At 41.6% G+C, this 16073-nt stretch overlaps 1 protein-coding gene across 30 annotated transcripts in view; it reads right to left on the bottom strand.

Moving 5' to 3' along the window:
* The window catches only part of LDLRAD4 (low density lipoprotein receptor class A domain containing 4), a 524574-nt gene that overhangs the window by 247646 nt on the left and 260855 nt on the right, over window positions 1-16073 (bottom strand). The gene's annotated exons all lie outside the window — the stretch shown is intronic.

Below are 16073 nucleotides of genomic sequence, written 5' to 3'. Positions count from 1 at the left end.
CACACTAGTTAAATTTGAGGCCAGCAATAAATATGGGTAGATAGTCACTGCCATGTATTCCTTCAAATGCTGTATTTTGTAGGGAGAAAAAATAGCTGTGGGTAGGGGGGCTTCTTAGTTCTCAGAAGGAGGTTCCCATGACCTTAGACCAATCCTGCCATGGGCAGGAGAAATGAGGAACCTTGAGCCTTGCATTCCACTTCCATCCATGGTTACTGCTTTATTGGAGAAAATTATCTATTTCTGACAATGTAGGCCAGGTTAGAATCCCAAGTTCTGCAAGGACAAGACATTTTTCGTCCTAAACATGCTCATTTCAGGCCTTTCATTAAGAAATTCTTTATATTACCATGGGTCAACTAAGGATTTTCTGAATTCCTTTGCGTATCTCTCCAATAACCAAAAGATGACTATTTCCTGTAGACTGAAGAGACCTCAAAAAATCTGATTAATACCCAGGACCAGGATCTTAAAACCCATCCTCCTCAATACAATACTGGCTTTGATAAAATTCTTACCTTCTGAAATTAACAACAAATCTGTCTTTTTGCTTAGTTCTTCCCCAAGGGCCCACCCATTTGGGAGCTCTTCCATTTCTGTAGTGTGACCTAATGACCCAGCACCCGGAAACACTGGGCATCCTGTTGCTAGTGGTCATTTGTCCCCAAATCTCCTCCCACTGATCACTCTGCTCCACAGACCAGAATCTTGTCTTCCTATCACTCTCAACCCTTGCCTAGCTTTCCTTCTGGCCCCCACCCCTCCAAAAGTACAATAGAACAGGCCTCAAACACCAGCAATGCCCCACACCATTGCTTCTCCACCATTGCTGCAGCTGAGTTCAGTTCAGCTAGACTGATAAGCACAGTAGTTAACAATGACTCTGTAAGCGTGGAAACATGATGAGAACAATTCATCTGCCTCCCCAGGCCATCCACTCCAGTATGGAAAACTCATGTTTGTTCACATTCCATCCTTAATGTTCCTGCTGAAATTAACCCCGTTCTTTCTTGTTCTGTCCTTAACGGAGATAGCAGTAACTGGTCTAGTTTAAAGAACAATTCACAACCTCCAAGATGGTTCTGAGGTTACTCTTCACCTTTCTAATCTCCACCCTCTAATGTGTCACATTTGTCCTCATTAGTGGAAGGAGTAAATACACTAAATGGCCCTGAAATTTAAGATTTTTGCTTGTTTTAATTAAAGTATCATTGATACACAATCTTATGTTGGTTTCAAATACACAATACAGTGGTTCAACAGTTACCCATATTATCAAATCCTCACCCTGGCCAGTGCGGTCACTATCCATCAACGTAGTAAAATGTAACAGAATCATTAACTGTATTCTCTGTGCTGTACCACTGTCCATGTGACCAGCCTATATTGTGATTGTGAATTATTGTGCCACTTAATCCTCTTTCCCCTTCTCCCTCATCCTCCCCAACCCCTCCCCCTTGTTAACCACTAGTCCCATTTCGGTGTCTGTGAGTCCACTTCTGTTTTGTTCCATTTTGCTTCGGTTTTATGCTCTACAAATAAGTGAAATCATTTGGTATTTGTCTTTTTCTGCCTGGCTTATCATTTAGCAAAATACCCTCTAAATCCATCCACGTTTTTGCAAATGGGAGGATTTTTCTTTTTATGCCTGAATAATGTTCCATTATGTATATGTACCACCTCTTCTTTATCCATTCATCTACTGATGGACACTTAGGTTGCTTCCATATCTTGGCTATTGTAAACAGTGCTGCGATAAACATAGGGGTGTGTATGTCTTCTACAATCAGGGATCTTGTTTTCTTCGGATTTAATTCCTAGGAGTGGAATTAATGGGTCAAATGGTATTCCTATTTTTAGTTTTTTTGAGGAACCACATGGAGTTGAGTTTTAGTTCTATTCCAGAGACAATATAGGAGGTTTTCTCTATTATTTCTATAAACAAATTTATAGAACAATTACCATAAATAAGAAACAATTGTGGCATAGAATTCCTCCTCACCCATGTCCAGGGCTCTCTATGTTCCTTGCTTTAGTTTTCCTACAGCACTTAAAATGATCTCTGATCACTAAAATGCAAGTTTGCCTGAATATAGGAAATTTTTACAGTATTGTTTATTGTTACATCCCTGAGGCCTAGAACAGTATCTGGCATGTAATAGGTTCTCAAAAAATACTTTTTGAATGAAGGAAGCTTTACTCTACCAAGTAAATTGCTATTTGAAATCATAAATATCATGTAACTCCTCTACTTAAATCTTTCAATAGATTCCCATCACCATCAGAATATAGTCCGTATGAGTTAGTCATATAAGACTCTTCCTCCCGATGTGGTCCTATTTTTTAACCTTATTTCCAACTCCTCCTCACATCACCCTGGAAGCCAGACACCCAAACACAAGAATGTTCTCAAGCACCCCACGGCCTCCTATCACTGTGCCTTAACACACACTATTCCTCTTGCCTAGAATGACTTGCTCCCTCCACTCCTTACCTGACAAATGCTTACTGACCTTCCAGAAAAAAAATGCACACCATGTCTGTGGAGCCTTCCCCAACCTCTCCCTTTCCACCCACAATTAAATACTGCTGCCCCTATGTTTCCATGGCTGCCTGAGCATCCTTCCACCCTCCAGTATAGCGCTTGTCACTTTGCTGTCATTATTTGTCTGTCTGTCCCACCTGTTGGTGAGACCTCTCAAGCCTAAAACACATCATATTTTTGCACCCCCAAAGTCTAATAACTGCTTCTACTTAAAAAAAAAAAAAGCACTGGGGGGAGGGGGAAAAAGAATTACACTCTGAGGTTCAGTTTTGTTTCTTTCACTTACACCTGAAATCTGTGTTTCCACCACAGACTATCTGCACAGGCATGTAAGGTAAAGAGAAAGATGTAAAAGGAGCAATACACTCATCAGTCCCCTTGTTTCACACTGAACCAGAAGCATCCATTTGTCTTTGTTAGTTGAAGCCATTAAAGCTGTGTAAATCATCCAAAGTAGTACATTCACCTCCTCCCACTATAAATTGGGAGCCCATCAATACCAGAAAATAATTTGTATATATATTTTTCACAAAGAGAGAATCACACACATAAATTATAAAATGTCAATAATTACAGGTTTCCTAAGAGACAAGGACACATGAGAAAGAACCAAGTTAACAGGACTTTCTACAACTCTTCAGTGCACACATGGCGATAGCCCCAAAGAGTTCTGTAGACACATGAAAACAATGTGTCAGCAATCAGAAAGGCAGAAGCAAGAGTAATGAGGGTGAATCCTCACAGACTCAGCCTCCCAGTTCCTGGAAGCAGCTGTAGTCACAGTTCAATGGGGAACTTGGTAAATAGGGTTTTTCCCATGTCTCCTTAAAATCAGAAACTTTTTTCCATAAAGGCCAAAAATTGTCACAGTTCTAAACAAGTGCTGGCTCACAATGACTGTATCAATATTAATGAGATAAAACAAAGGCTTCTGGACACCAACCGTGTTGCAGGCATTTGTTTACTAATCCTCAGCCACAGGTTACGCCTGGCCAGTGAAAACTTCTGGGTTAACCATGGGGAAACTCTCCAGACTGCTGCTAATAACTCCAGGGCCACACTCCTTCCACACATCACCTTCTTTTAATTCCCAGCTAGTGGAGATCACACACGAAGGTTGAGCTGGGAGAGCAGCTTCAGCCCACAGCCTTACACAAGCAAATAAAAGGGGAAATTTGGACTTGTCATATCTAGGTAGTTGTACCTAACAACGTACTGTTCAGATGCATAGCTTGTGGAGACAGGAGAAGAGGAAAAAACAGGTGTGTTGCTAGAGACAAAACAGCAAGCCTAGTTTTTTCTTTTTTATTGTGTGGTTAACAAACAATTGCAGAAGTATACAGTGTCTGTATTTGCAAGTGGCAATTAGTAAGGCTTACTGGGCTAGGGAGAGAGAATTTCTTTGGATCTTGGTATTTGAAGGGCTGATGCCCTTTTTTCCCCTCATCTTCCACAGTGCACTGAGTTATTTTTCAATAATAATGAATGTTCAATGAATAAAGGAAAGACAAAATAATGGAATGAACTAGGAAAATATATATTGGCAAAAGGCCGCTATTAATTCAATAATACTTAGAGATGAATGAGTAATTTGTTAGTCACAACAGAAATTAAAATGTGTTCAATGCACGAGGAGGATCAAAAGTACAGGTCAGCCATTCTGTTGAAACAAATCGGTTACCTTATCTGCTGGGCCCCAGATCCAGGACAATTCCAGCCATTGGCAAGTGGGGCACCAGCATAGGCACAGCTGCACAGCCTGAGAACACCAGTGCCACAGGGGCTGCTCCCCGACTGCAGGCTCTAGTCCCTGCCCACCAGCAAGCCTGCTTCCCTTTGTTCTGCAGAATGAGCCACAGCTGACCCAGGTCATGAGAGTATCTGCATTTCTGCTCCCCCTTGGGCTCAAGGTGTCTTTCATTCTATTAACAGCAATCAGGAAAACACTGGAGAAGATGAGTACAGCCTCTCAGAAGGTCTACAAAAACACAGGCATGCAGACGAAAGGCAGAAGGCAGCCGACAACAGGGTTCTTCCACAAAGGCCAGAGCTCCATCCTCAGGGACCCGAGGCTCATGAGACTCACCAAACTCTGAAGACTCCGACACCAGAAGGAGGCTTGGACTGGGTGGAGTGTACTCTTGGGCTTTTTCAAGCAGGTAGTGCCCACCCCTAGGCACAAAGGCCTGCACTAGTTCATCCACACCTTGGACAAATTACATCTTCCCTAATCTTCAAGTTCATCTTTGACTAACAGAAGTCAAAGCAGTCACCTTTCCAACTTACTCTCACCAAACATCAGATACCCAAACTTTTACCCTCTTTATCCCCACTGTCTTTTATTTAACCACTTAGCATTCAGTCATCAAATATACATACTATCTTAGATGAGACAGCAGACGGTTACCTGCAGAAGAGACAGGAAACAATTCTTGGCATCTTTGGTCTCCCTGCCCGCCCTCACATTGAGACACAGTGTGTGTGTGGGAAGCAGAGGGGCAGGAAGAGGGGCTCTGTGATGAATGACTAGAGAAGAGGGATGCATGCCTGGTCTGGCCTCCTATATTTCACACGCCCACCCTGCCTATCTACTGCTTATCCTCAGGTCACAAACGTTCCGGAGGCGTCAAGATGTACAGATGCATCCTCATATCCAGAAACATGCCCCAAAACACCCCCCGCTCACAGCAAGGGCCCACAAGGCAACTTGAATATTCCATCCTGCACAGCTATCCCCTCTACAAACTTAAAAAAGTCTGTGGTACTAAATGCAGATTGATATTCTCTGCTTTTAACAATCAATGATCACTTTGTTCAGTGACCCTGATATGCTTTTCTCTGTTTTTTTTCTGATATGCATCATGTGGAGGAACGTTGCTCACGTGAGTTTTCCCATCCTATCACCACAACCTGAGCAGCTGCTCAGATGAGAGCATCCTGCTTACTGAGGTGCTCCCCCAGGCTGTGCTGAGTCCCTTGTACACTTGTGACGTAAAGGACTGAGGTGCCTTCCGGCACCAGTGAATGAGCTAATGTTTCCTACGGTGTCCAGATCATTCCAGAGTGAGTATTCTGTGGTCAGCCATTACCCTCTACAAAGCCCAGACCATGAGAGCCAGGGCGATGGAGGACCCATGTTCTGTAAGCAAGGACCACACTTGGGCTCCAGAGCCTGAGCAACGCTTACTTGGATGTCTCCAGCAGAATAAATGTTAGAGCTCAATCTGTGCTTTTGTGATGTTTATCTTCAGTTAAGGCCTGTGTTCTTAACTTTTGTGAAGAACTAATATATTAAAAAAACATTTTGTGCTCTGCAAGGCTGTATTCCAAGAACTCCCCCTCTTTAAAAAAGTTCTCAATATTGTAGGTATCACTTGTTCATTAAAAATCACTACGTGTGGTAGCCGATTAAAAAGAGACAAACACTTGTTTCTCCTCTGCAGGTGGATGCAGAATGGTACAGATTCTGTCCTCATCCACAGCACTGACACATATAACTTACGTAGGCCTTTCAGTAAGACTACCCGGCTGAGATCTGTGTTTGTGTGTCTGTGGGAACATATGCACAGGAGTCCATGTCCAATCTCCTTACCAGCTGAGAACAGAGAATGGCAGGCCTGGAAGAAACCCTAGGATTCATGTTAACCAACTCTCTCACTTTAGAGATGAGAAATTTCTGGTCCAAAGAAGAGAGGAGCTAGAACTTGGTGGAACTAGAATCAGACTGCCTGAATTCAAATCCTGGTGTTACCATTTATTACATATGATCTTGGGCAAGTTACTTAATCTCTCTGAATCACAGTTTACATGCCTGTAAAATACAGATTAATAGAATTTATATCATGGGAAAATTTTAAGGATAAATTATATAATACACAAATTATATAAATCATATATTGAGAACTTAAAGGACTCCCAGATATGTAATATTAGATCTGAAACTAAGTTTGGGCCAAACCGTGATCCAAAACTATGGCTTAACGACTTCCAAGCTAATTGCTTTCCCACTTGAATCATCACTCATATTGCACAATATGTTGTAAAATGACACAAAGACTTAATATCAAAGAACACACATCTCTGTTACATACATCTATATAAAGAGGTCTTTCTCCCAAAACTTATGTGAATTCCCAAATGTAATTAGAGCATACAATTTCCCTCAATAAAATGCAGCCAAATATAACTGAAAATTTTAAGGACTCCATTTAGACTCTTAATGATTCTATAAATAAAGGCTTAAGGTGATTTTATAAAGCTAATAAACTACATTCCAACTGAAGCATTTACTGCAAGTATTTATTATTAGTGACAAAAGCATATGAAGTTTTTTCATGTCATACAATCAGACCACAACTGAATTCAATCATCTTTGCTTTCATTTATATAAGATTTCTATCTTCTGGTTTTGAGACTGGCATCTGCCGAGTCTGAAGGTGGCAGCGCTGGCCTGACAGCCCTGGGCGTGGGAGTCCTGTGGGACCAGCTAGCACTCTCTCTCTCTGGCAGAATGCCTGCCCCATGAATAAATGCTCTGGAACCAAACTCCCATCTGGTGGCAAGTGCCAGCAAACCACCATTCAAAAGGTTTGTTCATTAGATGCTGCTCAAAACTTTGAACTTGGCACATGTTCATGTGTTCAATGCATGATGAGCAAAAAATACAGGTTATTCAAAAGCTGACCACATACCTGCGGGCTATCTATCCATAGTGACAAGTGCCTGCAATGGAAGAATGAAGACCACAAATCTTTAATAGATGAGGCTGGGAACAGAGAAATCATGGGAAGAGATCCAGAACAGCAATGGAAAATGAAATTTTAAGGACCATTCAGGCAAGAAGAATGATCTGAAAGAGGCCTGACACAAGCCAGACCTGATGCAAGAATCTCCATGTCCCAGATGGCAAGTCAGACAAGAGAGCAGGGGCTGCAAGTTACTGGAGCCTGGTGAGTCTCCCAATAAAGATGGCACCACACTGGCTCCTAGAGTGGTAGTTCTGGCATAGATCCAGTGCCTGGGAGTTGGGCAGCACAAACAAGCTTGCTCCTGGCACTAGGAGTGATCCCATGGCCAGGGCTGGGCAGAGATGCAGAAAGCTATAGAGGGGAAGTGGGACTAGCCTGTGATGCTCTCAGGGCTGAGCAGGTGTTCCAGGGCTCAGTGAGGGCACAGGATTCCTGAATGCCCAGGAAGCAAAGCCTCCAGGACTCAACATCTAAACAAGTGGTGAGCCGTAGAATTGGGAAAGTCATTTCCAGGGCCTACATTTCCTCAGTGGATGAGTGTGATCTACCAACACAGAAGTGTAGCCTGGTAGTGTCAGGATTTGGCATGTTGTAAAATGTAAAGAAGGTAAGAAAACATACAAAAATTACCTACAATTAATTGAGTAAAAAGGAATCTAGGCCACCATAATGGCAGCATGAATTTGTGTGGTTTGAAATATATCATATCATCAATTTGTCAAATTATTTGTAAATAAAGACATGTGCTTAGGTTATCACACCAAAGTAGGAAAATCACTTGGTTTTCCTGAGCACCTTACTTTTGCATTGAATACTTGTACAAAGCTTGTGAATTCTGGCAGATAAGCTTGAGAAAGAATCAATTTATGTAAATACATTTCTGAAAATACTTTTTCTAAATTTCAGATCTTGGCCTCACCTATCCCCACCACACTGAGATGTGAACTGTGGAATCTCAAGCTACAAGCCATTCCCTATTCAGAACTATCTGCCCTCATTTATCTAATGTAGCAACTGATTTTGGAGGCAGTGTAGTTAAGTGGTTAGATTGGATATTGCTGTCTGGATCTGAAGCATGACTCTACTGGCTGTGCAACCTTGGACAAGTCAAGTCATCTCTCTGTGCTTCAATTCCCTTAGCTGTAAAAAGGAGACAGAAATAGCACTTATCGTATAAGATTGCTATGAGAATTAACTCAAATAACAAATAGCACCAAGAAGACTGTGTGGCATAGGGAGCACCCCAAGTCAGTGTGTGCTATGGTCATTAATTACACCTTCTATTACAACACATTTGTTTTTTACCCTTTATTATAAAACTTGTGTTGTTCATGTTTTTTCACTGATAGCATCCAGCATATTTCTTGCAGACTGAAAATAAAATTTAGTTGAATAAGAGAGTGAATGAATGAACTATTTTATTAGATATGGGCACAAATGTTTTAAGGCACCAGCCTCATACCAAGAATCACAGACATCTGCAGTAGACACAAACCTTTCCCTAAATTGCTATGTCATTAACACAGTGGTTCTCTGATGGGGTCTGTTTTCCTTATCTATCTCTACAGCAGGGTGTTATAATAAGCTCTGCTGACCTCATCCATCAAATGAGATAATGGATCCAAGAATGAAGGTAGAACCACAAACCACTAAAGATAAGGTTATTGTTATTGTTGAAGAGAAAACTGGATACAAAACAAGAATTTCAAAAGGTGATGGTGGTGGGATGATCTCTTCATACAACTTCAGGTCCTTCAGGCAAGGACCTCCAGAGGCCCAGGGCTGCTGCACGGGAGGCTGGTGAGCAAAGCCGTCATTCACGATCATTCACATCAGTGACTGGTCAAGAGGCTTACTACACACTATCTCATTTAAGCTTCACAACATACCCACAAGAGGTACTACTGGACACAACTGGGGCCTACATTCCCACAGATAAACTGAGGGTGATAATTCGCCATGTTTCAAAACAGCCAGCATGTGGTAGGGCACAGATTAACATCCCATGATCAGGACTCCAGTTTCCAGTTATCAGCTCTGCTAAAAGGTGGTTGTGTGACTTTAAACTCTCTGAGCTTTGGTTTTCATACCTGAAAAAAAATGAAGAAACTAAATAGATTTTTGAAGACCCTTCAAGCATTAAACTTTAAACTATCCTCTGCATCAACTTCCTAATTATGTCCCACTGAACAACCACAGTGGCCCTGCTTCCCAAGCAGATACCCTCCTACTAGGAATCCTTTGCCCTCATCGCTCCTTCAACCAGAAGCTTCCATTATTGCAAAGAATGAAAGTCCCCACCATCCCCATGTCATTACTAAAGATCTGGTCAGCCCTCCGTGAGCCCCCAGCCTGCAAGTCACTGAGGGACTAACGCCCGTTGTGTGGCCCAGCACCTAAGACCCCCAGGGGGCAAGGCAACAAGGAGATGAGGCCAAGGCCAAACACAGCACTGCCGCCCTAACTTCCACCCTGGAAGGCTCTCCACAGAGACTAAAAGGCAGCTTCACAAAGGACCCTTTCAGGGTGGAAAGCATCCCTCCAGGCAAACAAGCCTCCCCATCCATCCTGCAGACTGACGGGGCAGCCAGCAGTTCTTGTCTCCAGCACACAACCTTTAAGAACTGGAAATCTACTGGGAAAGAAGACACACTAGGCTCCAAAGGGTTGCCAAGACCTGTCCTGGGGGAAATGTTTGCCCTTTGGTAAGCTGGAGGTGCTGTCCTTTAAAAAAATAACCCCTGGGGCTATTTCAAAGACAAGTCAGCACCCCTTAGTATTCTATGTATTTTGCAGCCCCAGGAACATGGCCAGCTCCCTCAGACAGTCCCCGCCCAAAGGAGATACCTCTGTTCCCCCAACCAGACCTCTCAGTCCAGAAAGCACACACATCCCACCCTCAGCAGAGCAGCCCCTGCTGCTGCTCAGAACAGTCCTACTAACAAGCCTGCAAACAGGCACACCACAGGCTAGAAGTAGACATGCACAGACCCCATTTATTGACAAGGACAATCATCTGGAGAAAGGCCATTCCTCTAGCCTATCACCCATCTTAATGAACAAATGCAAATGATCTTTCTTTTCAGGTCATAAGAGACTGGGTATGTCCCACACATGTGAATAATCTCTTAGCTGAGGAGTAAACCAGCATTTCTGGGACTAATAGCCTTATCTTGTATTCTTACAGAGACCTCCATGAAAGGGATGCTCCCAAATATCTCATCTCCAGATTGAACTGCAGGTGAACTTTAATTATTCATTGTCATGTGTGAAAACAGTAGCAAGGCTGATCTCCCAAAAAACTGCTTATATAGGCTTCCCAAAGAGTTCTTATACTTCTTTTTGCATAAAGATGAGTCTGGTATTTGGGGAGTTTACTTCCTGGAGAATAATGAGGCCCACCTCAGAAGGGCTACCCTGTTGACCAGCTGAGGGTCACGTGGACCCCCTCCTGCTCTGAGTGCCCTGACACTTCAAGCTGAAGAGAGTGCAGGTAGGCTTCTGACAGCCCATCTCCTGGTTTACTGTCTCTGGCCCAAGAAGATAATGAGGACTTTTGGTTTAATGGGTCTCCTGCTGAGCTGCAACAAATACAGAAATGCAAAAATAAATTTAAAAAATGGCAAATTATGTAGATAGGGGACTTTATCCTATTCTCCAGTTAACCATATGATTATAAAATTAAAGCATGATTTCCCTCTGTAAACTCCAAATTCCACAGCCTGGCGTCAAAAGCACTCCAAGATCTGAGTCCTGTCTGTGCTCTGGCCTCTAAGTGACAATGAGAAGAATGACAGTGACTAAGCAAGCACTGCACACACACAGCCCCATGAATCCAACGAGGTAGGTGCCAATAACCCTGCTCTACAAGGATGCAACCAGAAGCACTGTTCCTCATTGTCTGCCTGTTTGTCCCATCAACCAGAAGACCCATTTTATAAGGGCAGAAACTCCAACTTGTTCATCTTTGTGTTTCTTTTGTGCCTAGCACAAAATAAAGCTAAAGGTAGGCCTCCAGTACGGATTTGCAGATTAAAGGGTAGCTGACCACGTAATACATCTACAGTTTGGGAAAACATGTCCAGACCAAATGTCACCCATTCATTTAATTACCCCAAACCTGGTAAGGAAACCCTGGATGTGGTTAGAAATGTTAACACTCTTTCATAACTATTATTTTCCTCAGTGATTTCATGTGCCTGCTGTATTCTTTTGCAGAAAGAAGATAAGAAATTTCATTGAAAAACTTACTAAGTAATGCAAATTAGAACACAGCAACCACAGTCAACACTAGAAACCCAGTCAATTTTGTTGACTGACTGAATGACTGAGTTGAACTCAATGATTTCTAAAGATGTAATTTCTGTACTCAGATTTTTCCCAAATCATATTCCACCAAGCTATGTTCTATAAAAAACACTGTTCTTGGAAAATTACAAGTCCCTGGTCACAGACCTAAGGCCTCTAGTGATCACATTAGAGATTAAATGAAGGTAAAAGGTTAAAAAGAGAAATTTATAAGAACTTGATTCATATTTAAATATGCCGTTATACAAACGCTGCATAAGCATACATTTACTTTGTCCAAATATTCTATTTGCTTAAACACAAAATAGCTGATATTTACAAAGAGTCAACCAATTGCATTTCAGTGAGTAGTAGACATTGACAATTCTTTTTTCCTGCTCAGCACTGAAACCTTTTGCTAGGGAATTCCCTACTTCATAGGTCCTGTGGAAAGTGGAGCTCCTTCATAACAAAACTGCAAATGCAGATCAAGCCCTGGATGCCAGCCTGGCCTGCAGCCAGGGTGCAGCCATATGACCTCAACTCTGCAGCCCAGTACACCACTGTGGGCTTTCCCTGGGGCTCGGGGTGTGAGATAGAAGACTCAAGAGGAGCCCTTCCTGCTAGATTCTGTTGCTTGTACCTTGCCCTGTCACATGTGACCCTCCCTATGGGCCAGAAGAAGGAAACAGCACTTCCAGAAGGAGAACCAGTAAAAGTCTTCCTTTTATTAGCTCAGTTCATAGATGATAAACAAAAATTCGAGAGGCTACTGAGAGTAAAGGGATCAACCATATTATCATGTGCAGATAGGGCCATTAAATGCTCAGTTAGTTTGAGCATTTATGAGCACCCACTAGTTGCCAGGCTGCTATTTTACACACTAGGGCTACAAAAGCAAGGAAGACAAAAATCCACACCTTCAAAGAGTTCATAACCTAGACATGGATATAGGTGAATGAATTATGTTCTCACAACCATAATTACTTAACTAACTAAAACCTCCCTGCCTTGCTAAAATGGAGTCCCATAAAGTCAAGGACCCTGTCAGCTCTTTCACTGTTTGCCTCCAGTTCCTCAAGTACCCAGCCTATAATAGGTAATCAATCTCAGATGAATGGATAAGTGAACAAATGAATGAATTTAATCCATTTAATTGTTGATAAATGTTATAAATGAGATACACAGAATCCTGCAGTCAGGAAAGTGTTCACAGAGGAACCTGCTGGCCTAAGTTCTGAAGATGAACAGGACTTTCTCAGAGAGAGAAGAACGGTACAGGTTCTTGAATGGCAGGAAACAACTGAGCAGAGGCTGAGCATGCAGGACACGCCACATCCTGGGGACAGCAGGTAGTGTGCTGGGCCAGCATGGAGGATGTACACAGGGAAAAGGCAGAGGTGCGGTAACTGGGCTGCCTGCTGCCAAGGGTTAGTAAGCTACCCTGAGCAAACACCAACTTAAGAACTCGGTGCAGACAACTGGGTAGAATCTCATAATGGCAATTTCAACAAAAACACCCCAAATACCAGCTCTTCTATAAGAACCCTTACATGAATCCATGTGTCCTTAGGAGGTCCCTATTTTAAATACCTAAATATTTTACTTGGAAGTAGTAAAACATCAGTTTATAACAAACACTTTGTTCAAACACTTACTGAGCACCCATTATGGGAAAACTATGAGATATTGAGACTAAGCAAGACAATTCTACTCTTGAGGAATCTGTAGATCTGCTTATCGGAATAACTAACTGCCACCTTCTATGGCATCTTGCTCCTCTTGGGCCTTCAATTGTGGAGAGGAGCTGTTGCACTCAAAATCCATACTCTCATTTGTGCTGAATCCCTATTCCAACTGGCAAAATAAATCATCCACTAAAATCAAGCTACCCATTTAGAAACAGGGCAGTAAGTTCCTATAAGATGGCTTATAAGTTTTATGAATTAGTCTCACTTCCTATTTTGTTAGGTTAATCGCAAGGCAAATTTGAGGCAGGAAGAAAATGTACACACAGTGCACTTCAAAATCCAGTCTAAACCAATAACTAATTTTGGAGTCCCCATGGGTGATCAAGCACAACATATAAACAATAACAACACTAAATTAAAAGGTTATATATCCATAATGGATTTTTAACTTCTTACTTTTGAGATAATTTTAGACTTACAATTAGATGCAAAAACACTACAGAGTTTCCATACACCCTTAACCCTACTTCCCTCTGTGAACCATAAAACAATTATCACAACTAAGAATGTAACATTAGTATAATACCATTAACTACAGGTACCATTTGGATTTCATCAGTTTTTCCCAATGGTTTCCTGGTTTCTGGTCCAGGTCCCACTAAGAGCCCACCTTGTACACAGGTGTCAGGGGTCCTTAGTCTCTTCTATCTCTGAACAGGTCTTTATAGTTTTCCCTTGTCTTTGAGGACCTTGACACTTCTGTAAAGTACTGGTCCGGTATTTGGTAGGATGTTCTTTGACTTGGGTTTGTGTGATGTTTTACCATGATTAGACTATGATGATGCATTATAAGAAAGAATACCACGGAGGTGATGTTCTTTCTCATTGCATCATAACCAGGTTACCAAATGTGGGTGCTTATTTCTGCTGGTGTTGACCTTGAGTACTTGATGTCTGCCAGTTTTCTTTACTGTACAGTTATTTTCTATGTAAACATATGTAATGTAATTATCTTGAAGGAGATACTTTAAGAATATTCAAATACCCTGTTTCTCCTTAACTTTTACTGACTAATTTTAGCACCTATTAATAGAATACCTACACCCATTATTATTATGGAGGTCTAATGGTAAATTTCCATTTTCCTCATTTCTTCTACATATATTAACTGGAATTCTGTGGTAAGGAAAAATTGTCCCTTCTGTTCCACCAAAAATGCTTTTTATTATTGTGAATTGTCCCTAATGCAAGAATGAAATGGTTCATTAAGAATTAATCTAAGGAACATTCATGTTGCAACATGTAATGAAAAAACTTGTGTATGTTCTAGTACAAATGAAAACATACAGGCTGCAATTAGAGTTTTAAGAACATAAGCTCCACATAAGATATTAGATAACAGTTTGACCTATGAGTAGCTTAAAGTTTTCCTATGTATATTAGCAGCAGAGACAGTTAATAATTGATCGGCAGGGTAACCACAAATGGTATGGTGTAGAATCATCTATAGTCAAGCACAGATCCCCTACAGGGCAATTAAGCATTTTCCAGTGTCCTCAGGGGAACCCCACATGCCTTCGCCTTCTCTGGGAAGCAGAGGCAAAGCCTTCCCCACCTGGGCTCTATCCAACCCTCACTACTAGGGAGCAATGTCTTGTCTGCTTTATGAAAGTGGCCCAGGTACATTCCTAGTGAAAGAAGATGGTGTAATCATTTCATGTAACAAAGGTAAAGCTGGAAAAAGGCAGAATCAAGCTCATCAAGGGCAAATCTATCTGAGGGGCCAGAGGGGGGTGGTAACACAGGCAGAGCCCCATGACTCCTCTAACTCACTTTGGTTCAGACGTCTGAGCTCTGTGCAGAGATAAATATAATAATCACTTTCTGTGAAATGATTTTAAGCTAATTTACATTGCCCAAAAAATTCATAGAAAATTTAGAAAACCTAGACAAGCTAAAACCCAAAGAAGCAAGATAATGAGAAAGAAAAAAGGAGGTTAAGAGAGAAAAGAAGAAAATGCATCCTAGCCTCAGAAACCAGAAGAAAGCACTGTTAATTAGTTGTGTACTTCCCATTGAACGTTTTGAGGTTTTTTTTTTTAACAAAAAAGACCTCATATTTCTCTTAATAGGTTATATTTCATTGAATCAAAGGTGACAGTAATACTAAGACACTATTTTATGTGCCAATAAGAAAGAAAAAGGAAACACTAGCAATTTTAAGATGTGATCATATCCCAAGTTTGGATATGTGCTAATGGCATGGGGATGGGGGAGGATATGCTTCAAATGGACTAATTATGGTTTGTTATTTAAGTATTTATGTCAATTTAAGTAAATAAGTATTTACACTTATTAAGTATACTTTCCATGTTATTAAAAATGCCTTCTCAACATCACTTTTAATGGCTGTATATTGTCTATACAATGCCAAATTACCTCTAGAAAAGTTCATTCATTTACTTATTTACTCAACATTTATTGAGCACTTATTTTGTGCTAAGGGCTGGAGGTAAAGTAGTACAATGGAACCTAGTCCCTGTCCTCAGGGACCTGGGGAGACAGAAACTTGTTAAAAAACAATAACACATAAAAATGATGGTAAGGGGTGTGAAGAAAAGGTCTATGAGGCACAGACAGATAGCCCACTGCCCTGTCAACAACCAGAGCATCCTTCTCGGACAGTGGCCAGCTGCATTCCCATTATTTGGCCAGGGAGTGGTTCTCAGAGCTCTGAACAGCTATCTGCACCAAAGAGGGTCAAAACCTTGGACAGAGAGGACTGACACAGCACCCCCTGGA

Source organism: Manis javanica, chromosome 9 (genome assembly GCF_040802235.1).
Source record: "Manis javanica isolate MJ-LG chromosome 9, MJ_LKY, whole genome shotgun sequence".
Classification (NCBI taxonomy): Eukaryota; Metazoa; Chordata; class Mammalia; order Pholidota; family Manidae; genus Manis; species Manis javanica.
The sequence above is the reverse complement of the archived record's forward strand: the minus strand, read 5'-3'. Positions and strand labels throughout refer to the sequence as shown.